We start from the raw sequence: 26,767 nt of genomic DNA, 5'->3' as shown, positions 1-26,767 counted from the left end.
TGCCCTCAAGGTGTGCCAGAGGAGGTTTAGGTTGGATAATAAGGAAAATTTCTTCCCCCAAAGGGCTGCCCAGCCCTGGCACAGCTGCCCAGGGCAGTGGTGCAGTGCCCATCCCTGGAGGGATTTACAGCCATATGGATGTGGCACTTAGGGACAGGGGTCAGAGGTGGCCTTGGACGAATGGTTGGACTCAAAGATCTTAAAGGGCTTTTCCAGCCAAAATAATTCCACGACCCAACCCATGCTCCCACACTGCCCTGCGAGTTCAGCTAATGCAGAAATCAGCCATCAAAGGCCTTTTATTCTCACCATGCTCGAGTTTAAGCCAACCAAAACCACTCCTGGAAGTCCTTAAACTCAGATATTTTGACTAAATTCCCTTTAAATTTCTCAGCCTGGTAATGTTTGTTCTCATTCATTCCAAACCCCTTCCAATGTTCCAATTAGCATTGTTTTTCCCCTATCGGAACAGATGCAGGCACACAGTACTAAAAAAGAAAAATAAAAAAAAAATAAAATACACCATTTACCCATTCTAGATGGACAAAGAATGATTTTGTCCCTCAGCCATGCCTTGCACAATGGCACTAAAAGCGTGAAAACACCACTCAGGACTCCCAGGGATGCAGAACACCTGGATCCAACATCTGCTGCCAACAGACACAGGGGGAAATGCTAGGCTTTCACTCCAGGTTGCATTATTTTGAATCCCCAGTGTGTTTTTCAGCTTTTGTGTTTCTACCACACCCTTTTGAGTGGAGAGACCCCTGGAGATGGATCCCCTTCAGGGGAGCTCTTAGCCTGGAAAAGGGAGGCTGAGGCTTGCAGGGCTCCTCTCTGAGAAAAGCCACCTCCAAAATTTTATAGATATCCACAGGGTTTAAGACCAGAAGACCATTTAGGAGGACCTCCTAGAAAAATAAGCAATTAAATCTTCCCCAGACACCTCTTTGTTGAGGCCAATTATTTGTTCGGAGGAGAATTTGCAGAAAGTTGTGCTTGACTTCCAGCCTTGATCTCAGATCTCAGCACGTGAAGAACTCTCAGTGCAGCCTTACAAATGATGAACTCTGCCAGGCCCACATTAATACCTAACCCTCATGCTCAGAAAATTATATATTCTACTCAAATTGAATAGTTTTTACTTTTTTTTTGGCCAAAGTAATAGACACAATTTTGCTACTTAATCCTCTCCTATTGTCTCAAGCTCACTCAAATTACAGCCATTTGAACTTGATCTGAGCTCCCCCGTGCTTAAGGAACTCATTAGACCAAGGACAGTCAAACTTCCCAGCTCCCTGAATACTAAACTCCTTGTCTGGCCAGGAGCCACAGGATGAGCCCTGGGTGCTGTGGGAAGGGAAGGAGGGAAGAGCAGGAGCAGGTCCCAAGTGGGTGATGGCTCCAGGGACATCCCAGTGCCTCCTGTCAGCTCCAAGGCAGGGGACAACCACCAGGAGCCGGCAAAAAAATCCCCACTGAGTGGAAGAGACAGTTCATGTTTTCACTACTTCCTTGGAAATAAATGTTCTGTTCCATCTGAAAACAAGAGGAAAACCTGAGGGAGAGCCTCCAAACACTGTTCTTTGGGGCACTTGTCCCAGAAGAGGAGACTCTGGTTTATAATCTCATTTTGGGGTGGGATTCCACCTCTCTCCTTTGAAAACCTCACAGGGAAGCACTCAGTTTGCCTGAGTTCAGAGGCCCCTCAGGCTTCAGGCTGAATCTTGTGTCACCCCCTGTCCTGTCCTGTCCTGTCCTGTCCTGTCCTGTCCTGTCCAACATGGGCAGGATGGCACAGCCAAGCCAACCTCAGCAGGTCTGGGGTGGCACTTGGCTGTGCCACATGAGGTCAGTGCTGTAAAACACGGACACACAGCACTGTTCAGGCAAATTTCCTGCTCTTTTTCTTGGGTGAAGAATCAGGCTCCAGGGGTAATAACATTTCAAAACAGATGTAAAGGAGGAGTTTGAGGATGAGAGGAGGGGCTGGGACCACAACTTGGCAGCAGCACCTCACCTCCAGCTCCAGTCTGGCCCCAGAGCAGGAGTAAACCAAGGATTTCCTGACAAGGTTTATTGCTGAGCCTGCTTGGAGCCTGACAGCACAGCCACCTCCTGCCTGACAGGACACCAGGAGTGACAACACCTACAGAAACTGAAATTGCTGTCTGCACTTGAAGGTGGCCCCGTCTGAACTAAAATGTGCAAATAAATTTGCACCACCAGTGTTGGGTTCTCTGGGTGAGCTTCAGGGCTGTCAGTAAGACTTAGAGAATTGCCTGGGTTGGCAGGAACCTTAAGGAACATTTTATTCCATCCTCCTGCCATGGGCAGGGACACATTTCACCATCCCAGGCTGCTCCAAGCCATGTCCAAGCTGGCCCTGGACACTTCAGGGATCCAGGGGCAGCTACAGCTGCTCTGGCCAAGGCCTCACCACCATTAACCACACTGATTTCTAATAATCATTATTATATGTGAAATCCCCAAAGACGAAGCCTGTACAGATGCCATGCCACAGAAAATTTGACTGGGTGCAGCAGCAGCACGCTTGCCATCAAGAGATAAGGGTGGAGGAGCCACAAGAGGCAGAGAGGCCACAGGGTGAGGGCACAAGGAGGCCTCACAGTGCCAGGCATGTCTGCTGCCCTCACACACCATCACCATCACCTCACAGACAGCGTCACAGGAGAGTTTAGGGAGATCTGTAGGGAAATATCCCTGCAGGAGCTTGCTCAGACAGCTTTCAGTGTTACACAAAAGGAAACTTCCAAGTGTTGGGAAGGCCCAGGCAGGATTTTCTGCAGGATGTGCAAGGGTGTTCCAGACTGCAGGACCAGGAGCCCTGGACAAGGGCAGGAACCCCAGGAGAAAGCTGAATTCAGGCAGGTTTCCACAAGGATCTGCAAACTGGCTAAGAGGGTGCCAGAGGACTGAGACTCAGCTGGGTGCTGTCACCTCCTGGAGACAGATGATTGTAGGGATGTGCCCCTTGTTGATAGAGTGGCCAAACTATCCTTTGTCTCTTTAAAAAGGAAAAAGCTCAGAAGTTTCCCTCCTCAATTAGGTAAAAAGACACCTCATAGGACCTGGGGGACTTCACCTCAAACTTAAGGATGGCCAGTTGGACAGAAGCCAAAAAGTCCCACCTAAGCAAATTCACTAGAAAAAGAAGAGAACAAAGGAAATAATCACTTTCATGAGGTGTTTTACCAGGAGCAAGAACTTCTTGTGCCTGGCTCAGTTTTTCTCTGTAAAGAGTTTTGTTATTTTGCCTTTTACTAAAACCTTTCTAAGCTAGTGTTTCTAACACTATCACAGAAGCCATCCTGCTGATTTTATGCTTCTAAGGTAGCTGAGCTATCTCAGGTGTGATATAGACCTCCAAGAGCTCATGAGACCTGGCTGGAGGAGACCATATATCAGATATATATATATCTGTATATATATCTATATATATGTTTATATATATACATATGTATATATATCTATACCTCGGGCTGGGCCCTGCACGCTGGGGACACTCTGGGATGGGTCACAGCCCACAAGGGAGATCCAGGCAGTGCCACCCTGATCCCAGCAGCACCAGGAGCAGCCCCAGGGCAGCAGAGAGCTCTGTCCCTTTTCCACCCTCAGAGCTCCCACTGGGTGCAGATGATCTTGTGACAAGATCGATGGATCCTGATATAGCAGCACTTGAGACAAACACTGCTGCAAAGGGCTCTTGTGGGAGTGTCTGGTGTCAGGAGGAGTTTGGAGGGAAGGGGCTGAATGAGGGACAATGGAACACCTCCAGCAGCTGGGAGCACTGTGCCACCTTTAGTACAAACACACCCTTTTGGGGTGACACTTAAAGCCATTTCTTATTTCCAAGCCTTCTTTCCACAGCCCTTACAAAAGCTTTTTAACATCAGCACAGCTGCTGGATGTGTCTGACACAGAATTCCTGTGTCACTGGCTCAGAGTGCTCCTGTAGCCCAGGCAGAGCCATCTACACCTCAGTGGTGAGCCCATCTCCTCAGCTCCAGCATCTACACCTCAGTGGTGCAGAGCACATCTCCTCAGCTCCAGCACCTACACCTCAATGGTGAGCACATCTCCTCAGCTCCAGCACCTACACCTCAGTGGTGAGCCCATCTCCTCAGCTCCAGCATCTACACCTCAGTGGTGAGTGACCACATCTCCTCAGCTCCAGCACCTACACCTCAGTGGTGAGCCCATCTCCTCAGCCCCAGCATCTACACCTCAGTGATGTAGAGCACATCTCCTCAGCTCCAGCATCTACACCTCAATGGTGAGCCCATCTCCTCAGCTCCAGCACCTACACCTCAGTGGTGAGTGACCACATCTCCTCAGCTCCAGCATCTACACCTCAGTGGTGAGCCCATCTCCTCAGCCCCAGCACCTACACCTCAGTGGTGAGCCCATCTCCTCAGCTCTAGCATCTACACCTCAGTGGTGAGCACATCTCAGCCCCAGCATCTGCACCTCAGTGGTGTAGAGCACATCTCCTCAGCTCCAGCATCTACACCTCAGTGGTGAGCCCATCTCCTCAGCTCCAGCACCTACACCTCAGTGGTGTAGAGCACATCTCCTCAGCTCCAGCACCTACACCTCAGTGGTGTAGAGCACATCTCCTCAGCTCCAGCATCTACACCTCAGTGGTGTAGAGCACATCTCCTCAGCTCCAGCACCTACACCTCAGTGGTGTAGAGCACATCTCCTCAGCCCCAGCATCTACACCTCAGTGATGTAGAGCACATCTCCTCAGCTCCAGCACCTACACCTCAGTGGTGAGCACATCTCAGCTCCAGCACCTACACCTCAGTGGTGACCACATCTCCTCAGCTCCAGCATCTACACCTCAGTGGTGTAGAGCACATCTCCTCAGCTCCAGGGAGATGAGCAGGGCCTCACCTCCTCCCTGCAGCCCCCAGTGCTTTGGAGGGATGTGCTCCAAAATCCTGGGCATTGTCACTATCCTGCTGTGGACCTGCTGTACCCTGGGGTGTTACAGCAGTTAAGCAACTCCAAAATATCACAATTCCACATCTCCCCACTGCCTCTGGCCAGATCAGCAGGAAAATAATGATCCTGGTGCCTCAAAGCTGCCACAGCACTGCCCAGCATGGCAGAACAGGGCAGAGCTCTCATCTCAGAGGGGCTGGTGGCACATGGCATGAGAGAATCCCAATCCCTGCAAAGCCAAGAGGAGCTGAGGCACACCAGGACATCCTTTGAGCAGGACACACCACTGAGGACACAGATCCATAGACAGACAACAGCTTCCTCAGGGACCTGATTCCTAGAACCACACCAGACTGAATTTTTACACTGATTTTTAAAAAAACCCTACACAAACACACCCATAAATTCAGGAATCTTGCCCCACCCTTTGGCCAGGTAAAATCACGTGAAAGCTCCAGCTCTGGCTGGCACAGGGGCCAGGATCAGGAAGGGGAGGGGATGTTTATGAAATGGTTTTAACCAATTCAATTTTGAGGCAATTTGTGCGCAGCAGCAGCAGAGGCAGCCCAGGCTGCAGCAAACAGGGAGCAGGCTGGATCAATGGCAGGCTGGAGGTAGGGGCAGGAAAGCAGGAGCAGCAGACTGTGGCACTGAGGCTAATGGCTTTGGAGCCATTTATTCCATGGGAAACACAGAGCCACACGGGGTATGGCAGTGCCTCCAAGGGACAGTCCCCAACTCCAGGGAGGATCAATACCAAACACTCCAGGAAAAGCAGGAAACTTCTCCACTTACAAGAATAAATAAATGACAGTTAATGGATGCAATCAGGCTGTCTGCAAAACCCCAAAATTCTGCTGAAAAAAGCCCCCACCCAGCAGAAGTTCCATTGCTGTGCCAGCATTGCTCCTGGGACAGCCACTCCTCACAGCCACCTCACCCCAAACCAAAACCCTGCTGCCAGAAATGGGATGGGCTCCTCATTTTCTGTACCAACAAGGGAAAACACATGGAAAAATCTCCAACCCCTTCCCCAGCTTGGTCCTCAGCAGCCAAGCTTCACCTGGAGACACCATTTCCCCTCTCCCCCATCATCTCCATCCATGCTGTGCAGGAATATTCAAGGAGTGGACAGTGAGAGCTGGTTTGGGGCTGGAACAAAGGGAAATGGCTTTCTGGACCTTGGTTTTGACAAATGAGGGGAGGAATTGCCCCTGATGGCTCTGTGTGCCCTGCAATGCAGGATCAGCAGCTCTGGATCTCTGCACCAGCAGAGTTTGCTGGGAACTGCTCCTGATGGTGTTTGCAGCCCAAGGATAATGTGCTGCTCTTTCCACATCCCACTATCTCCATGCCCAAGCACATATGGTCTGGCTAAATAAGAAGCCTTGGAAAGGCTGTCAACAAGACTAGAGGAAGGTGGGCATCTGTGCAGAAACATATGCATGTCCCAGCACTGCACTGTGAGCACGGAGAGGATGCCCAGAATGCCACCAAAACCTGCCTGGCTCCAGCAGAACTGGACCAGGGACACTGTGGCTGCCACTTCCCTTTGTGCTGAGGGACTGCAAACCCATCATTCTGCTTCCAAGAAAGCTCCTGCCAGGAAATCTGAGATGTTCCCTGCTCTGGTCCAGCATTTCAGGGCATTGCTGCTCCAGCCCTCGTTTATAGACTCACTGATGTGTTTGCTTCAAAGTCTTGTGTGTTTGCTTTATATTCATCTGTAAAAAATCTCCCCCACGGTACTAAAGGCAGTGGAATAATCTACTATTGCAACCCGCATTCCTCAGAGAATTCTGCAGTTAAAAAAAAAAAAAAAAAAAAAAAGAAAAAGAAAAAGGGGGAAAAAACCTGGTTGAATTTGATTAAACCTTTGGAATCTCTCCAATATTTCCAGTTATTCCATCTGTAGAAACACTCTACTGGCACTTGGCACATTCAGAGCTTTAACTGCCTTCTAAATCAGCAGCAGTTCTGCCTAACAATTTGGCATTTGCACAGTGCCTTGTAAATCACCCACCTTACATCTCTGGGTACGAGCACCAAACCCTCCAAAAAGCCCATTACTGCCTCAGAGAAATTCTTCAGCAAGAAAATACCTTCCTATGGGCTTGTCTCCTGACAAAAGGAGGGGGGCCCTGGCATGCAGTGGGCACAGTATTGACACCAGGGCTCCTGGTGTTACTGTGGCGCTGAAATGAAACCCAATGCAGCCAGCTGGTTGCTGCACTGCTATTAGAGCTTCTTCTCTGTTTCTGACCTTTCTAGAACTCTCCAAAATGCATTAATCTGTACCAAATCCAGCCAGGATCTAAGCTTGATGCAAGGTGAGGGTGTTGGTGTCCTGGTCCTCCCAGCGGGCACCATGGAGGGAACGATTACGATTCCATCAGACAGGATTTGTTTGGTTGTTTTCTTTGGGTTTCTGGTTTTTTGGGGGTTTGTTTTTGGAAGTCAGGAACCAAGCTTGGAAGGGCTGCAGCTCTGAATCAAGCCACAGAGCAGCAGGAAAGCACTCAGCAATATCAGCAGCGATTTGTGCATTTCTTGCAAACAAAGAGCGGAGAAGGTCGGCGTTGTTGCCTCCCTGCTTCCACCTCTTTTGTCTTCCCAAATCGTTGGAGGCTAAAAACCTCCCCTTCCCAAACTGCTCCTGGCTCTTCTGAAAATGCTATCCCCTTATCTTTATGCACACCTGACCCTCTTTTATGCCTCCCCATCGACAAAGTGTAAGAAAATCATCAATTTAAGCACTACGCTCACGCCTTGCCCCTCGTCTGTGCCTCAGATGTTGCTTTGTGTGGGTCCTTCCCAGCATGGATTTGGGCTCTGAAGTGTATGGGGGGAGATAAAAAAACAAAGAAGAAGAGGACAAGGTAAAAAAGAAATAAAACACACGGGGTTAACTCCCCTCCTACCGCCCTTTGCTTCCAAAATCTCACTGATTGTCACACGTGCTGTGACCCTGCAGCATCAGAAACCCTGAGGGTCACCTGAGGACTTGGAGATGGTCACTGGGCCATGCAGAGTGACCACTTGGAATGTGCCAGCAGGACAGAGTTCAGGGCTCTGTGATTAAAGAGGACTGGCCACCGCAGGCAGGGCTGGGAGGGAATTTCTGACTTGTTCTGCAGGTGCAGATCCAACACGCAGAGTTGAAACGCTCTGGGCCTGTCCCACTATGAGAGGCAGTGACTCCAACTGATTTACTCATTAATATTCCTTAGGAATTAGTGGCTTAATTAATGCTTCCCATGCTAACATTTAAAAAAATTGCATTTTGTCCATCCTTTTATATCCTTTGCTCTAGCCCTGCTTGGTGTCTTTCTTCTTTTAATCCCAAGCAGGAATAATTTCCCTCTCTGGCTGCACTAAGACACCTGCAGCAGTGAGCACCCACAGTGTCCTTCACCCATTTTTAACCTGTTCATCAGGCAGAGCAAGGTCCCATCCTACATCTACCTACCACAGGATCCTGTGCCACATCCATAATTCTGAGGTTTGGGTTCCCCAGTAAACAGTTTAAACCAGTAAAAGCAACCCAGTAAACAACCCAGTAAAAAGCTTAACCCAGTAAACAACCCAGTAAACGCTTAACCTCTCTCTGGAAGGAGCTGGTGGGGACAGGGTGTGACCAGGACACCCAAGGATGCTGCCCTGGCACCAGGGGCTGGGGCAGGAGGAAGGATCCTCAGCAGGAGCTTTGGAGAAGCAGAGCTGAGCTCAGTTAAATGCTCCCCACCAGGGCTGGGAGAGCAGATCTGTGGCCACTCAGCTCTGCAGCCACTCTGCACATGATGAAAATATCTGTTCCCTCCCAGCCAAAAACCCTAAAAATAATAACTGAACAGAGATGTGCCTGCAGCCAGCGATGCATACGAGATGATGGCCTTCTCAACACGAGAGCAAAAGGGCAAATGAATCACATTACACTCCATGAATAAAACCAGAGCCTCAATGCACAGAGACTTAATGACTCCATTCTGGATGCACGAGAGAGTCTGGCCTCGTTTGCAGGGGTGCTGAGCATTCCCAAGTGCCCCTCAGCTCCTGGGCACAGCCAGGACTCTGAGCTCTCCTGACACCCATCCACTCTGAGGAAATCCCCCCACTGGCAGGGAGGCTTTCCCTGAGAGCTGTGAAATCAGAAGCTCTCAGCAGCTGGGCTGGGCTAAAGACCTCGTATCCCAGACCTGCTGCACCTGAATCCATCCCTGGGCAGGTGGGATTGGGGGTTGCAGCTCTGTTTGGACTGTGCTCTCATTTCATGCAAAGGGAGGAGGAACAAACCCCTGGATGGTGCCCCTGGAGCAGGGAAAACCCAAAATGTCCCCAGGATGTTCCCAATGGCACCAGGAGGCAACAATGGCATTGTCCCAGGCCACCTTGGCACATTCCCTGGGCACAGTGGTACCCTGAGGAAACCCCTGAAATGGAGAAAAGAGCATTTCCAAATGAGCTCCTCAGCCAGGAGCTGATGGAGCTGCGACAGAAAAGCACATCATGGAGAGATGGCAGAATAAACCCAAACCCCAGTGTCAGGGCATTGCTGGGAAGGGTGCTCGGCACAGCACAGCGCCCAGGGAGAGTGGGAATCACCTCCACTGGGATCCTGCTGAGGTGCTGAACATGCCACCACCCCTCCCTGGGCTTTCTGGGCTCCCCATGGCGTTTAAACCCAATCCTGCTCCCATTTTGTTTGGTAGATCTTGCAAGGATGGGGATTCCCCACAGCAGCTCCAGTGTCACACCCCTGTCACAGCCACCACACAGGCAGTGCTGGCAGGGTGAGCTGCACCCCAGCCTGGCACCAGCCTCCTGGGAGGGACTGAAAATCCTCCATACCTTCACTATTTTCCTACATCTGCTTGGAAAACAGAGCCCAGGACAACCTCTTCCAAACATCAGTCCTTTGGCAAACAAAAGGAAGTCAAAGGCAAACTATTTATTGCCAAACCCTCTTCCTTCGTTGTAAAATACTGCTTAATTTTATCCCTCAGGCATCTATTATCTCATAGCCCATATTATTTTTCCAGCTATTACTGCTTCATTTTCCCCATCCAGAAAGTCCGTGCAGGCAGCAGCCAATTTCCGTCTTGGCAGAATTGTTTAGGAGAAACAAGCAGCTGTTTCACTGGGGTCCTAAAGAATTGATGGGGAATCAATGCTCCTCCTTTCTTTGGCCACAAGAAACCTTGGAGGAAAGTCACATGTCCTCTGCCACCAGCACTGTCACCCTGCCAGGGGACACTCTGTGATCAGAGAAGCTGGGGGGATCCACCAGACCCCTCATTTACAGCCCCACACTGAGGTGAAAATAAAGGTGAGCATAAATACTTTTATTCTTTTAAAAACTTTAAATAAAAGCTGCTGGTTTTAATAAAAGCTTAAAACAAAAAGTAAAACCTGTGGCTAATGGAATCTGCCTGCACTGCTTCTGTTTCCCATTTCTGATAGAATTTGTTTTACTTCTTGGTTTGGTGGGGTTTTTCTTAGCAGCAAAGCTTCTGTGGGGAGCTCAAAGTGTTCCAAAAATGCCAACACTGGTAAACACAGGATATTCTCCAGGCACAAAGCCCATAACCCTTATTTTATGGAGACTTTGGAAAAGTGATTACCAGCATCAGCTGGCACAGGAGGGACCAGCACACACCTGAGGTTTGCACGAGAGCCCCCAGGAAACCATCTCTGCTTCCAGACTAGCATGGGGCAGGTAAAGAAGCTTAGAAACAAACTTAGAAACAAGCTGAGAAACTCTCACCAAATAAAAATGATTGAGCCAATTAAGAAATACACAAAATGGTGAAATACTGTAAAGGCACACAAGGAATGAGCAAGTTACTGGCAAAATCTGTGAATTTTGTGTGTGTCTGTGTGGGTGAGATGGACAGGGCCAGGAACCCATCTGGCCTGTGTTTACAGCAGCATTTTCCATGCAGAGGTGTGCCATAGAAACATGGGAGATCCTGGGCTGGAAGGGACTAACAAGATCATTGAATCCAAGTCCTGCAAGGACACAATCCCATCCTGTTCCTTGCAGTGCTATCCCAACCCTCCTGCAGCTCTGGCAACCTTGGCACCATTCCCTGGGGAGCCTGGGCAGTGCCAGCACCCTCTGGGGGCAGAACCTTTCCCTGATCTCCAACCTAACCCTGCCCTGGCCCAGCCCCAGCCCTTCAGCCCCTGTATTTCAGCCTAATTCCTAATTCCAGTCTGGGTTGAACATTTGCTGAAGCACTGCTGACACCCTTTTCCCCAGACACAGCTATTTGTGATAGTGTTGGGATTCTGGGTGCTTGTGTAGTTGACTTTTTGTGTCACCAAGCACCTGCACATCCAAGGGTGCCCTGGTGAGTGGGCAGGAAGGGATTGGTGATAATGGAGGGAATGGGAAAACATTTTTTAGGGACCATGGAAGAGCCTTGATGGGCTCAGCACATGGACAGAGCGTCCCCCACACCCTCCTTCCTTTTAACACTTTATTGCTGCTCCTGAAAAAAGGCATTTTCCTTTCCCTTCCTGGCTTTAGGAAAGAGAAAAGAAGCTCCCAAGGCAGTGGGAAGCATCAGGGCTTTGCTCCAGCCTTGTCCAGTGGGAGTTCCCAGAGCAAACAGGAACTGCAAGGCAAGGATGGCAGTGAGTCAGGGAGGCAGAGAGGCGTGAAAACAGGATGGATGGAAGGCAATAAACCCCCAGTATTTCACTGAGGGACTCAGCTCTGCATCACCTCCATCCACCAGCACCAGCAGGGCTGTGCTCACACCAGTGGCACAGGAGGGGCTGTGGCCATGTGGGAGCATCACCAAACCAAGGGCTGAGGCCACCCAACATCCATCACCTCCAGCAGCTCAGATCCCCCTCCAGAACAGCAGGGAAAAACACTGCAGCTTTTATCTGTACATGAGAGAAAAGGGATGGGGCAAATCCCACAGCCAGGAAAAGGAGCAATCCAGGAAAGGCCCTGACGGTGGATGCAGGATTGAAATGATCCTGCTCAGGGACTCTGCCCAGGAAGGATGAAAAGGGCTCAGCCATCCTGGGTCTGACCTGCTTCAGGAAGAGGAACCTGAGGAATATGTGTAAAAAGGAAAGTTGTTCCCTGCAAAAATCTGGGAAACAATTCAGAGTCAAATCAGAGAAAGGTCACCCCCAAAACTCCCAGTGTCCCTCATCCCCCATTTCTCATGGAAGCAAAAAGCAGGGCAGCTTTTTTTGGGAACTAAAATGAGAAACCTCCCCTCTCTCTTTATCTACAAAGAAATCACAAAAACATCACCAAGAACAGAGGATGGGAAGCACCTCACCACCTCAGTGCTTCATTTTCTGCAGCTCCAGTCCATTTCAGAAAGAGACACTTGTTTTCAGAAGGATTTTAACGGGTTCCTGCACCTCCTGCCATCGCTGCCCATCTCTCTTGTTCCAGAGATCCAGCCACAATTCCTCAGCAAAAATAGCCATGCACGAGCTTTGCCTGCACACCAGGCTCATGGCATTCCACAGAGAGCTGGCACCTCCCAAACCAGAGCTCTGGCAGGTCCAGCTGACCTCCAGCCTGGACACAGGTGGGGGCACCCACCCAGGCTGTGAGTAAATCCCACCACTCTCTCTCCCCAAAAAGAAGCAAATTCCCCATCAGAGCTGCAGCAAACTCAGGCAATCAGCAAGAAGAAAGCTTTTTAAAGAGATACAACCCAGGATTTCTGTGTTGAAACACACGCCACAGATGGTGGAGCAGACGAGGATTAATTCATGAATCATATTTCTTAAACGATACAATCTCTCTTTTCACTTCCATGCTTTCCCTTTTTGACTCAGAAGCAGGGATTTAAGATGCCCTTCCCAGATATGAATTTTGCATGAACAAACATTGCAGGGGTAAAAAAAAAATAAAATAAAACCAACAAAACTTAGAGCAGCAATAAACCAGAAAACCCAGATGTTTAAAGAGAAGTTCTCAAATGTAAGTGAAGGTGGATCTTGTCCATCTACATGAGAACATGTGTGGAAATCCAATATATGCAAGCACAGAGCTGGGAATGGGGTGGGAAAACGAGCTCACTAATGCTTCAGCCAGGGTTCTGGATTGCACCAAAGCTGATTTTCTATCTCCTCCTATCTCATCCCCACCCTCGCAGCAAAAGGAAAAGCCTGGAGGCAAACATTTCCAGGAGAGGCCTCCTGGCTCTGCCAGCCAGTCTGTGCCTCCTGCAGCCCCCATCCACACGCTTCCCTTTGGAAAATCCCAGCACAAGCACCGCCAGCCTGCTCTCCAGGAACTGAGGGGCTGCAGGGAGCAGCAGCAAGGCAAAACATCCTGCCCCACAGGAGCACACAGCTCCCCACCCCAGCTGAGAGGGGCTTGAAGTGGGGAAGAGAGAAGGAAATGACACAAGAGCTCTCGAGCAGCGGGAGACTCCGATATCCCGGCTGGGGGCTCCTTCAGGCCAGCCACAGCCATGCCAGCCTGAGCAGAGCCTCTGCTCCCCCCAGGCAGCAGCAGAACCAGCACCAGCACCCCAAACTGCCCCTCACCTTGCTCTGATCAGCAAAGCAGCATTTCAGACATTTTTTTCCACTTTGCACACAGAGCAGCTGTGTGTGTGCCTAACAGCTTCTTTACACAGTCTTGCACTTCCTATTGTAGCTTTACACACAGAATAAGAGTGAAAGAAAAAAAAAATCACTTACCCTTCAATTATTTCAACCTTTCCCTGCTCTGTGTGTGACGTGGGCTTCTCTTTTGGTTACTATTTCCAGATTTGGTCTTTGGGTAGGTGAATGGAAGAGGAGAATGACAGGAGTTGTATTTGATGACGATGGAGACTGTAAAATAAAGAGAAGCATTTTCAGCACAGAGCAGTCCTCCCCTATACATCCAGATCAGATTATATTAAATTAAATTAGTGACACCTACATAAATGCTTCCTACTGTTTTTATGCACACATACAAATATCACAACTGTCAAGGAGAACGCGGCTGTCAGTGATACGGCAGGGGGGAAAAAAGAGCAATTTCTAAAATGGAAGGGAAAAAAGGAAATCTAGGCTAACAACCAGCATTTGAGCAGCAGCAGAGGGGTCTGCAGGAGGGCCAGGAGGCAGCTGGAACTGCCACAGGAGCACGGGAAAGGGCTGGAGCAGAGGACAGCATGGAGGGAGCACGGGCAGAGAAACTGCAACAACAACCCTGACAAAATGCTCCTCTGCTTCCCAAAATACCACATCAGCTTGTGAGGAAGGGAGGAAGGAGCTGAGAGAGAGCTTCAGGAAACACAATCCCCCATCCCCTGCAAGGATGGAAGGACTCCTAGCACGGGAAGGAATTAATAATGTGGTCATCGTAGCAGCAAGTACCCCCCTAAAAACCAGATTAATCTCCCACCATCTGCTTTAATAGCAGAATTTCTGCTAAGTGGTTTTCCCCTACACAGCCCCACACACCCATGTAAACAGACAAACAAACCATTTGGCTTCCTGCAGTCCCGGGGAACGCAGCTGCTCCGAGCAGGGCTCGCTGCCTCTGACACCGTGCCAGGCTTGAATTCCTGCCATGCCATCTACTCCCACACCTCTGCCCACACCCTGCTCCCCTGCAGCCTCCTCAAGGCTTGGGGTACCCCAAATACTGCCCATCAAACATGGCAGCTGGGATCCCTAAAATATCCTCTGATTGTAGCTGAGGAAAACAAGGGAGGTGAGGAATCAGAGCGATGGACTTGCGTGCTGTTATTTTCCTTGTGGCAACTCTCCCATCCTCTGTGTGCAACTGGCACCTCCAGCACCACGAGTCCCAGCCCAAACACTGAAAACACCCCAAAAAAAGCATATTTACAAAATCACTTGGAAGATGCCACGGCAGGCAGTGGAAAAAACCAACCCCCCGAGTGAAGGAGATTGTCTGCTTGGTTGGAAAAACACAAAGGTCACCGCAAGGAGTATATAAAAATACATGCTAACATTGAAGAGGTATAAACATAACACTAAATAACGCTTTTTATACCCAGCTCAGCATTTAACACTTGCCCAGAGGCCTTTGATAAATCCCAGGTGCCTGAACAAAGCAAGGAAGCTTTTTCATTGCTATTTAGCAAAACAGGGAAAGTAAAGCACAAGAGAATAAAACTGTTCATGACATCAAGGACCGAGTCAGAAAGAAACAGCCAGGTCTCCACATCCAGCTCTTCCATAGCCAAATGCCCTACCAGGCTGCTGGATGGAAATAGAAATACTATTGTTAGCCCCAAGCCATGCAGACTCATTAACATTTATTTTAGTGCTATAAAATATATTTTTAAATACTTGAAGAAATAATCTGGAGGAAGTGCTAAAAGCTAGGAGCATATTTTCAATATGTCCCAGCTTTTCCAGGGAGATTTAAGACCTCCTGGAAAGACAGTGACTGTCTTGGAGGCTGTGGGAGCATGAGGGCACCGCCAGCCACCCAGCAGATGCAATTCCCTGCCCCTGCTTCTGCTCCCAGATTGTTCAGTGAGAGGGAAGCCTAAAAATGTCATTGATTTTAATTACTCGTGGACAGCAGAATCCCCAAAGTTATCGTTTCCCACAGGTTTTTAATGTGTGTGTTTATATGGGAATAACACTTGGAAACAGAGGAACTGATGCCTGTGGGGTCACTTCAGCAGGGACAAATCCTGCTGAGCACCTTCCACAGAGCCCTCATCCCAAAAGTTCATGGGGACAAAGCATGTCAGAATTATCAGGAGCATCTCCCCATCCTTGTGGAGAGCAGCAGCCCCATGGATCCTCCAGCTCTTAGGGGAGGGGTTTGGGGTTGGTGGAGAGGAGCTGAGGTTATTCCAGAGGCACTCATAAGCACATCCAGAGAAAACTATGGTGTGGGAGAGGAGATTCAACAGGGAACAGGATCCAGAGGTACACGGGGACACAGGGGCCTGTTCCTGCCACGCCCAAATGGATCAAGCATATGGAGAATCCATTTTATCTTAAATAAACACTCCATAGCACAACTCCTGCTTTCCATCTGAACCAGCCAGCCTTGGATAAAATAAAATGGGAGGAGCCAGGGACGGAGAAGAAACAGTTCTCTGTCGCAGACATCTTTTATGAAAAATCTTTTCTTTAAGATTTTTCCTCCTGAGAAGGCTCAGGAACAAAATGTAACCAATGGTTATCTGCTGCTGTGGAATGCAACAGGTGCATCTGTGATTGGTCTCATGTGGTTGTTTGTAATTAATGGCCAATCACAGTCAGCTGGCTCAGACTCTCTGTCCCAGTCACAAGCCTTTGTTATTATTCCTTTCTATTCTATTCTTAGCCAGCCTTCTGACGAAATCCTTTCTTCCATTCTTTTAGTATAGTTTTAATGTAATATATATCATAAAATAATAAATAAAGGTTTCTGAAACATGGAGTCAAATCCTCGTCTCCTCCCTCAACCTGAGACCCCTATGAACACGGTCACAGTTCTCTCCCTTTTCCTTGTCAAAATGTTGTTGGAGATTTCATGTTTCATGAATTTGGACGGTCTTTAATCAGTGTTCTGGCGGGGGAAACAAAGGACCACGATCATTTGTGCAGTTCCAGGGCAGGTTCAATAAATGTCCACTGTGCTTTGCCATGCCAAGCTTGGAGACACCACCTTCCCCAGCACCAAGGGGACCAGCCTGGCCTGGGGCACTGCCCATGGGATGGCACAACAGATCTGGAGGCACCAATGCTCCCAGGTTTCACGTCGCTGGTTCTCCCCTGCACTCTGGAGCTCAGCAGATTGCCGCAGTTTGGGTGCCCGTCCCTCAGCAAAATCTGCACCAGGCACCGAGTTCAAAGTCAAAAGGAGCATTTGTTGTACAAGAAAACACACTGCAAACGACCCCTAACAAATTGTGGCTGCTGGAGCAGCCAGCTCAGAGCACAGCAGCGTTTCCCAGCCCCGCTGTCACTGCGGGCGCTGCGAGTGGCAGCGCAGGCACAGCCACAGTTTGTGTTTCAGCACAAATTACAGAGCTGGAGAGGCAGCTCTGCTCTTCCCTGCATTGCTTCCCTCACGTTTTGATGCCCATTAAATTCCTTCCCATTTAGCTGCTTTATTTCAGCTCCTGGCTGCATAAAATCGCTCCGCGAGCGCCGAAGCCGAATAAATAATGGCAAAACTTTCCCTGCAAAAACTCCACGAGCTGTTATGTAAAGCAGGGAGGGGATCAGCAGATAGAGACAACTTGGAGGCAACCTGAGGGTTGGGATTCTGTGTCAGCTCGATACACAGGGGAAATAACCCTTTAATCCAGTGCAGTGTATTTCATTTACTGTAGTGTTATCCAGTTCGAAGATGTTATGAAAGGAATCCCTGGAGAGACTTAAGACTTCAAAACCAGCCTGAGTTTGAACTTAATTCCACTGTTGCAAAAGGCTGGAGCTGTGGAAGATGACCTTTTCCATACCTTGGATGCCAGGAGCCATCCTGCCTCATAATGTCACGCCAAATTAGAATATTCTCTTTTTGTTTTACTCGGGATTTTGTTTTGTCGTTTCTTTTTAATTAAAAGCATCTGTCACTGTTAATGAAACGGGGGGAAAGAGAATAAAAAATATCATAACACACACAAAAAAATTACAGCTGGTGATGTCCAGAGAGATGGAGAGAGTCAAAAATCTGGATAATTAACAGAGGAACTTTCACCTCCCCATGAGATCATCAGCAGAGCCCAGGTCAGGACCAAAGGATCACCAGGGCCATCTCCTCGCTGCTCATCACCTGAACAAAGCAAAGGGATGCTCCCCACACACATCCCCCAGATCCCACTGGCAGCAGGGCCTTGGGTGGCCTCTTCTCCAATAGGAAACGAGTTTTGAAGTGCAAATCCCAAAGCTGTTCAGGTCTTGCCAAGGTTATCCTGAATGAAAGTTCAGAAATAAAAACCAACCCATAAATCCATGCTAGTGAACCAGAAGCTGGTGGAACCCCAGGGGTGAAGGTGTGAGGTCTCATCTTTCACCAGCTGCAGGAGCTTCCCTGCCCAGGGGGTGTTTTTAAGGAATCCTGCAGGAATTCATCGAACAAGTCATGGAAATCCCAATTAAGGTTGCTCACTACTGTTAACTGCTTCCATGGACTTTCCTGTTTGGAGGTGAACCATAAAAGGCCAGTTTTCGCTCGCTGCCTCTTCCAAGTCAGATTGTGAGTGCAATTAAATGTAAATTTGTATTTTCCAAAAATAGGATTCCCCCACAAAATACTAAATTAATTACAAAATGTATTCCTAATGTGAAATTATTTAGCCTGTTAAAGCGGTACAAACAGCTTTATTGGATCATTAATGGTTAGAAATGTTCAGTCAGCACAGTTGGAAAAAATGTAAACTAAATATGTCAAGGATACGTTGCTTTCTCCACTCACTATTTTTTTAATGTCTTATTTCATGGTAGATAAGTGAAAAATCTTTTTACCTGACTTAGTAAGAGGCTCATTTACTCATGCAAATTTAAAACCAAGTGTCATAATACAATGAAATTATAAAAACATATCAAAAAGGAGTTAGTGAGTCACTAAATTTAGCTCCTAATGGAGTTCAAGCTGTCTTATACAGTTGTATGTTAATGGGAAGAGCTCTGGTGGTCTGTAAACACCAGAGCAGAGCTCAGCCACCATCCCATGTGCCCGGGGGTTCTGGAGAAGCCCTTTGGGTTTCCAGCCCTCCACACCTGAGGAAATCTAAGGGAAACTCAGATTTTGATCCCAGCCAAGGTGAGAAATACAACCAGTATTAAATAAATTAAAATCCATTGCTATGAGCTCTGCAGAGTCACATCCCAAGCTCTGCTACCAGACCTGGGGTGATTTACAGGTGTGATCCTCAACATCCACAGGGATTTTCCTAATCCATCCAAAATATTAGGGCTGGCATGGGGGAGCACAGACTTTGTGGGCTGGAAGGTACTGAGCAACACGAGGGCTCGGCTGGGAATCTGGGCAGATCCAAGGAACAAATTAAAGTGGTGCCTCTGAAACAACAGCAGCAATCCAGGTGCCAGGGCAGGAGCAGGATCCTGGCTGGGGTTTTGTCACTCACAGATAGTCCAAGGACAGCACTAACACAAAGTGTTTACATTCTGGAACAATCTCATTCCAGGAGTAAGGAAAGATGGTGTAAGAGAAGAAAAAGGGAGGGCCAAGGTTAAGAGATGACCAGAACTCCAAAATCCATCAAATCCAAAGCACCCACTGGGCAGGGTGGGAAAAAGAGGATTCTGCAGAGAAATTGGCTTAAGATACAGGGAGGCAACTTCTTAAAGGTGAAATGTCCCTATAACACCTTCCAGGGCCTAAAGGGGCTCCAGGAGAGCTGGAGGGGGACTTGGGACATGGGGATGGAGGGACAGGACACAGGGAATGGCTCTCAGTGCCAGGGGGCAGGGATGGATGGGATGTTGGGAATTTGGAACTGTTCCTGTGAGGGTGGGCAGGCCCTGGCACAGGGTGCCCAGAGCAGCTGTGGCTGCCCCTGGATCCCTGGCAGTGCCCAAGGCCAGGCTGGACAGGGCTTGGAGCACCCTGGAATGGTGGAAGGTGTTCCTGCCCATGGCAGGGTGGAACTGGATGGGCTTTAAGGTCCTTTTCAACCAAGTCATTCTGGCATTCCCTGACACCCCTTGTCCCTGGGGCAGGCTGGATTTAGGTGCCAGCCCAGCAGGATGAGGTGGCTGCAGGGAGGCTGTGGCCCCATGCAGCCCCTTCAGCTGCTGAAGGGCAAAACTGGGGTCCAGCACACCACAGAAGGAAGAAATAAATATTCCCAGTGTTTCCTGACCTGGCAGAAAATCGTGAAAATAAGGCCCTGTAAGGAGAAGAGGCGAGGGAACTAATGGGAAAACATCTTGTTGCATTAAGGGTTGTGTTAAAGGTTTACAGCATCATCTCCAGACAAGCCCACTGATATTCCTGAACCTTCATCGATCCACAGGTCAAACCAGGAAGGAAAAATATCAATTTCAGAAAATATCACTGGCTGAGATACAATAAACCTACCCTGTTCCTATGCACAGGTAAATAGAGAGACCTTTCCACGTGAGAGAGAAACCTGCCAGAGAGCTTGGCTGTAACTACAAAATCCCTGACCTGTCCCCATCTCTAACACTCACAGGCTGATGCAAGGAATTAGGGAGATGTCCTACATAACTGCTTTAATTAATTTGTGAAATTTTGCACCCTTCCTGGAGGCGGGCGACGTGGCCCTCTGTGCTCCCTCGGATTGCCACTGCTCTCAATTTTATTTTTATCCCGAGTTTGATATGAATCAGGCTTTGCAAAAGACAAAACAACCCACTGTAATCATCCAGCATGCCAATTAAACTAAAAGATACCCTGGAAATTAAAATTAAATGCCATATCTATGAAAAGCAGCAGACAGCTTCCTCAGAAACAACAAAAAAATCCCATTTTATAGGAACACGACCGTAGCAGCCCAAAATCAGCGCTGAAGCACTTCTGTAACTTACTGCCACCCTTCACATCTGCATACTGGAGGTCTTCATCAAACTGGGTATGTTTTTGCACGCTTATCATCAAGATTTATTGAAGTTGATTCCATAAATTTCATTGAGTTGTTCACTGCTGCTATTTGTTTCCAAGGCAACAAATGCACTTTGCCCAAGCTGCACAGTACATCACAATTGTTCAGGATTTGGGGGTCCCTGCCCCTGGAGCTGCACAGCAGCAGCACCTCCCAATGCCAGCCTGGCAGTGTTGGCAATTAATAAATTTGAGGGGATTTCTGGAAAAAACAATCCCTATTAGGGGAGAAAAATGTCAAATGAAGCAGGCAGGGAGCAGGGTGCTGGCGAGAAGGTGGGATTTGTGCAAAGCCCCCGCTCCCATCTCATTTACACCTCGGATAGCTGGAGGTTGAGAAATCCATTCGCAGGTTCAGGAGGAGTTGGAAGGTTCTTTCTGCACAAAATAATGACAGGAAGTCGCCTCTTTGTCATCATTGTGGAGAAAGGGACAACAGAAGTAGAGAGGGGAATGGAGAGGAGGAGGAGGATTTACAAACACTGCACAAGCAGCTCCCCATCAGCAGCACCCAGAGGCACAGAGAACTTGCAGGCAACCTTGGAAAAGTTTGGCTTGGGATTAGAAAAACCAAGCACCAACTGAAAGGAAGCATTGCTGCCCAATTTCCTGCTATTTGAAAAGTGGCATCGCTGCTGTCCTGGCCCCACCAGTGCTGGAAAAGCTCAGGAGCACCTCTCCCTCTGCACCTCAGCACAAGGCACAGTGCTAACCCACACAGGACCACCACAACATCTCGTGAATAAGTGGCAGTGACAGAGGCAACCTCAGCTGCAAGAAGGCAAAATTCAAATGCAGCAGACCAAGGCAAAGCAGGTTCTGCTCCTGGGGGCTCCTCTGGGAAAAGCCTCCCACAAAAAGCCATTCCATCAGCATTTCTAAAAACAAAACCAATCTTGGACACAGCGATGATGTTTCAACAGGACACAGTATTTTTCCAAAGATAATGAAGATATTTTTGTTTATCTGTCATAAGCAAATACCCACCACTGAAAGAAGGGGTGGCTGCCAAACTCAGCACACCAGGGCTGGCTGGTACTGACTGAACTGGAAACTTCATGATGTGAGTCAGGGAAACCTGAAAACCATTCAGCTTCCAAACCAGAGTGCTGTGTAGATGCAGAGGAGACAGCCCCAATTATCCAGAGCACAGGAAGCTGCAATCCCTTCCCTTTCCCCTTTTTTTTTTTAAACAAAATTGCTTTGTTGGGTAGCACATTCCCTTGGATTCCCAGAGCGATCAAAAAACACAGCATCCCTGATGACAAAAGCCACTCGTTTTCCTGCTTTCAGCCTCAGAAACGTTAAAGGATTGTTTGCTTTCTAAGTGCAAGTCCACATTTAAGAGGAATAAAGAATTTCTCTGGCAGGCTGGATCAATGATGCAGCAAGCCAAGCATGCGACCTCCCGCAGGGAGCCTGGGTCCGGCGCTCCTGGAAACAATAAAATAACCTCACACTGCTCCTGATCGACTGCATGATGTGGGGAAGGGGGGGAAAACTTACTCCTGACCCTCAGTGTGGGAAAGGGAGGGAAAACTTACTCCTGACCCTCGAGGCAAGGAGCCACCCCCTTCTGAATGAACCGATGGCTTTCATTAACACTGCTAGGATCATTTCATCCCCTTCTCCCCTTGGTCAGGCTGGCAGCCAGGATGCCACCCCTGCTCTCAGAGCCATGGCAGTGGCTCCAGCCCATGGATTGCCCTCTTCTTGCAGGAATGATGTTGGAAACAGACGGTCCTTGCAGTCGGGCGACGGCTGAAGAACATCCCACGCCGCCGAAAACACTGAATGTAAGGATATTCTCCAGCCAGCAGCACAAAAGCAGGGAAGGGTATAAATAGCCTTTGAGGAGGGTGTATAAATAGCTGTAGGTAACATTTGTATGCTATAAAAACCCTTCATTTTTGGCCCAGCTTTGCAAGAGTGAGTTTCCTCTCGCAGTACTTTGGAGAGCGGCTTCCCCTCGCCTTGCAGGCAGCGCAGCAGGGAGAGGGCAGGGGCTGCTCTGAATCCACAACTGCAGCCCTCGGAAAATGGTGGGAGTGAATTTCCCTGGCTGTTTGAAAGAGACCCTATCAAGGCCTATCCTAATAGGAGACCAAAAATTGGATAGCTCCAGGCTGGGGGAGCAGTGTGGTGCCAGCAGCATCTGCACGTCAGGCCACCCCTCTGTGTCCCTCCACCTGCCTGGACCATTCTTACCAACCGCAGAGGATATCAAGGCCTATCCTGATAGGAGACCAAAAATTGGATGTATTGGGCCAGATCCTTCTGTGGGGGGCAGGCGTGGGGCAGTGTGGGGCTGCAGATGATTTTCATGTGCCTTCCCTCACATAAAACCCAAGTGATTACAAGGCCACACACACATCTCAAGCTCTCCCTCTCCAAACAAACCTATCTGTCAAAGTGGGAATGGGGAGCAGTGTGGTGACAGCAGCATCTGTACATCACACCACCCTCTGCGTCCCTCCACCTGCCTGGGCCATTCTTACCAACCAGCAGAGGATATCAAGGCCTATCCTAACAGGAGACCAAAAATTGGATATATTGGGCTAGATCCTTCTGCAGGTGGCAGGCATGGGGCACTGTGGGGCTGAAGGGGGGTGGTGATTTTCATGTGCCTTCCTTCAACATAAAACCCAAGTGATTGCATAGCCACATGCACATCTCAAGCTCTCCCTCTCCAAACAAATCCTATCTATCAAAGTGGGAATGGGGAACAGTGCAGTGACAGCAGCATCTGTACATCACACCACCCCTCTGCGTCCCTCCACCTGCCTGGGCCATTCTTACCAACCAGCAGAGGATACAAATGCTCTTTAAAAGGCTGTATCTTCCTCCCAGGCTATTTGCTGGCGGTGCAGCCTGTGGTTCACACAGCCAAAGCAGAGGGAATTTCACATTCTGACGGCTCAGCTCGGCTGTCCCCCCTCCTGTACCACAGCATCAAAGATGCTCGAGCCCAACCCCATCACTCTCCACACCCCCTTCACTTCTCCCCCTGCCGGAGCAGTGTCCTGGCACAGCCCAGAGCCCCGATCCCAGCTCACAGCCCTCCCCAAGCCCCGGGGAGGCCGGGCAGGGAGCAGCCCCTCCGCTGCACAGCCAGGCTCGGCGTGAGCGCTGAGCGCTGGCACCGCTCGCCCACCCCCGGCAGCGGCTCCCCGCGGCGTGCAGGTGGCTCCTTTCACTGCTGATTGCTCCCCAGCCTTCCTTCCCTCGGGCTGGCACCGTGCCTGGGGCAAACTCTGCGGCGAGCGGGGCACCCCACGCAACAGCCGCTCCAGGGATGCTACTGGGATCGGCTGGGCCCCGGGTCACCCCACGGAGGATGGGACACCCCACAGAGGATGGGTCACCCCATGGAGGATGGGTCACCCCATGGAGGATGAGACACACCACGGAGGATGGGACACCCCACAGAGGATGGGTCACCCCATGGAGGATGGGTCACCCCACAGAGGATGGGACACCCCATGGAGGATGGGTCACCAGATCCCAAATGCCTCTCCAGGGCAAATGCTTCCCCCTCACCAAAATGATGACCCCCAGCCAAAAGCTGGCACAGCACGAGAGCTGCAGAGTAGAGGTATTAGAAAAAAATCCCTGTTGAGTTTGTCCACCAATTCATTGATGACAAAATGTTGCGTCAGAACATGCTGGTTTCAGCAGAAATCACACCAGGAATGTCTCAGAAACCCCAACATCCAGAGAGGGTCACAGCATCATCTGCCAGGCAGAGACCTGGGTTCAGGACCCTGCTGTGTCCACCTCCCACCAAGCATCTCCCAAACCTCCAGGGGAAAGCCAGGGAGCAAAATCACTGCACCAAAACCTTCCAAGGCTGTGGAAGAAAAGCCATGCAAGGTTGTGGAGCAAAACCTTCCAAGGCTGTGGAGCAAAAACCATGCAAGGTTGTGGAGCAAAAACCATGCAAGGTTGTGGAGCAAAAACCATGCAAGGTTGTGGAGCAAAAACCATGCAAGGTTGTGGAGCAAAACCTTCCAAGGTTGTGGAGCAAAAACCATGGAAGGGTGTGGTGGAGCAAAAACCATCCAAGTTGTGGAGCAAAACCTTCCAAGGTTGTGGAGCAAAAACCATGGAAGGGTGTGGTGGAGCAAAAACCATCCAAGGGTGTGAAGCAAAACCACCTAAGGTTGTGGAGCACCACAAAAAGGCCCAAGTGTGTGGACAAGCCTCTACAAAGCTAAATACCCAGCCTGTCAAATCCACAGCTCCACAGGCTGGCAGCAGCAGCTCTCCCAGTTCCCTGTTCTTCACTAAAGCTGGGAAGCACAGGACCCCAGTGCAGGATCCCAGCACCCTCCAGACCAGGCAGGCAGTTTGGGTAGTTTGGGCTTTTTTAACTTTGCCCAAACCCCGCTTTAGTTCATTTTGGGCACAGGGTGTTTCCCAGTCTGGATGTGACCCTTCAGCTGCAGCTCTCCATGAGTGCCTGCACCAGCAGGGACTGTGAGTATTTGTGGGAGAATGAAGGAGCTCATTCAGAGCTTTGGTGAGATGAAAGGAAAAACCTTAATTAAAATAAGTTTTAAAGCCCATCAAGATTTTTTTTTCTCTTATTCAGATTAGCAGCCATGCTAAGATTCCACTCTAACTCCAAAGGTGCTGCTTCCCTTCTGCTACTGTAAGACACCACACCCCACACCAACCTTAGAAAATAGAAATAGGGGGGAAGAGACATCTGACAGTAACTGAAATTACACAGACTTCTCCAAGAATGCAAAGTAATGCCTTATTTTGTAAAAAACTCATGACAAAGAACTTATTTTGTAAAAAGCTCATGACAAGCACTGCTGGGAGCACACCCTTACTCACAGAGGGTCCAAGCAGCTTTCCTTCTTCATGGAACCATGGAATAGTTTGGGTGAGAATGGACCTCGAAGCTCATCCAGTGCCACCCCTGCCATGGCAGGGACACCTTCCACTGTCCCAGGGTGTCCCAGTGTCCAGCCTGGCCTTGGGCACTGCCAGGGATCCAGGGGCAGCCACAGCTGCTCTGGGCACCCTGTGCCAGGGCCTCACAACCTCACAGGGAAGAAGAGCCAGGTTCACACAAGGTTTGGATGACAAGGACACTCATTCATTCCCCTGTGGGTTCTCCAGAGCCAGCAGACACTGACAGGAGCAGCCTGACCGAGCAACTCCAACTTCCCAGGCATGGAATTCTCCTCTCAGCTTAGGGAGCTTTGTCCCAGGGCAAAGGCAGAGGTGGGGCAAGGACACATGGCCACAACAGGCTGATTTTAAAGGAAAATCCCAAAGCCACAGAAGCTCTGCATGTTCACAACACTCACAACTGATCCTGGCAGAGACAGAGCAATGAGTGATCAACAGCGCATGAGAAATGCAATTTAACATCGCAGTCCCCCAATCCCTGCCTCTGCTTCCACCACTGTTTGTGATCCCCAGGCATCCCCAGCACCTCCAGGAGTGAATTTTTTGAGGAACATCTGCAGAGTTACAGCAACAATCTCACACAAACATGTTTTACAACGAGGAGCAAGCACACAGAGAGTCTCTCCCTACCATAATTCCAACTAACAAAACTGAATCAAAGATAACAAAAATCCTTTGTGCTCAGAGGTTTCTGCAGCAACACAAGTCCTGAATTTCCAGTCACCCATCTGCCCTCCAGCCCCAGAGTACAGGATTTGGATGCTTGCTGTGATAGGGAAGAGGAAAACCAGCATTTCCAGGCAAACCTTTTGAGAGATATTTGTTCTCAACTCCACAGCAGCCCGAGCCAGGGCATTACCTGTATTGCATACCAGGTACCGTCAGTTTGATATTGAGATTGCTTAAAGAAAAAGAAAAACCAAATTGATTTCTTGGGAGGATAAACTCGCAGCTAAAGGGAAAAAACTACAATTACACTTTTCAGCCATGAAAAGTAAATCAGATGGTGCTGAAATCCCAGCAGAAAACACAGATTAATTAAAGTCTGCACTTTCTAAATCTGTTATTCAACTAAACACAGCTGTTAAAAAAATGATGCCTTTGCTGTAATTTCCATGTACATTCATACCACCGAAATACTGCAAAAAACATTATTAAGTGTGTTCAGTGGCTGCTTGAGTTGAACAGGAAAAGAAAGCACACACATATCTTGAATTATGACAAGGACTGCTTTCTTTAAAAGAAAAAAAATTTTACTTGGGAGCTCAAATGCTGCTTCCATGGATGGGCAGGGATTTATTGCAGTGGGAGGAGAGCAGG

General features: G+C 49.2%; 1 protein-coding gene across 1 annotated transcript in view; it reads right to left on the bottom strand.

Annotated features, from left to right (window-relative positions):
* NEXMIF (neurite extension and migration factor) overlaps positions 1 to 26,767 on the bottom strand; it is a 175,420-nt gene that overhangs the window by 45,012 nt on the left and 103,641 nt on the right. Inside the window, exon 2 of the mRNA XM_058032484.1 lies at positions 13,663 to 13,797. The gene's annotated coding sequence lies outside the window, so the exon portion shown is untranslated. The remainder of the gene's footprint in view (positions 1 to 13,662; positions 13,798 to 26,767) is intronic.

The sequence above is a fragment of the Melospiza georgiana genome, chromosome 12 (assembly GCF_028018845.1).
Source record: "Melospiza georgiana isolate bMelGeo1 chromosome 12, bMelGeo1.pri, whole genome shotgun sequence".
Classification (NCBI taxonomy): domain Eukaryota; kingdom Metazoa; phylum Chordata; class Aves; order Passeriformes; family Passerellidae; genus Melospiza; species Melospiza georgiana.
Note: the sequence above shows the minus strand (reverse complement) of the source record. Positions and strands in the feature narration are given on the sequence as shown.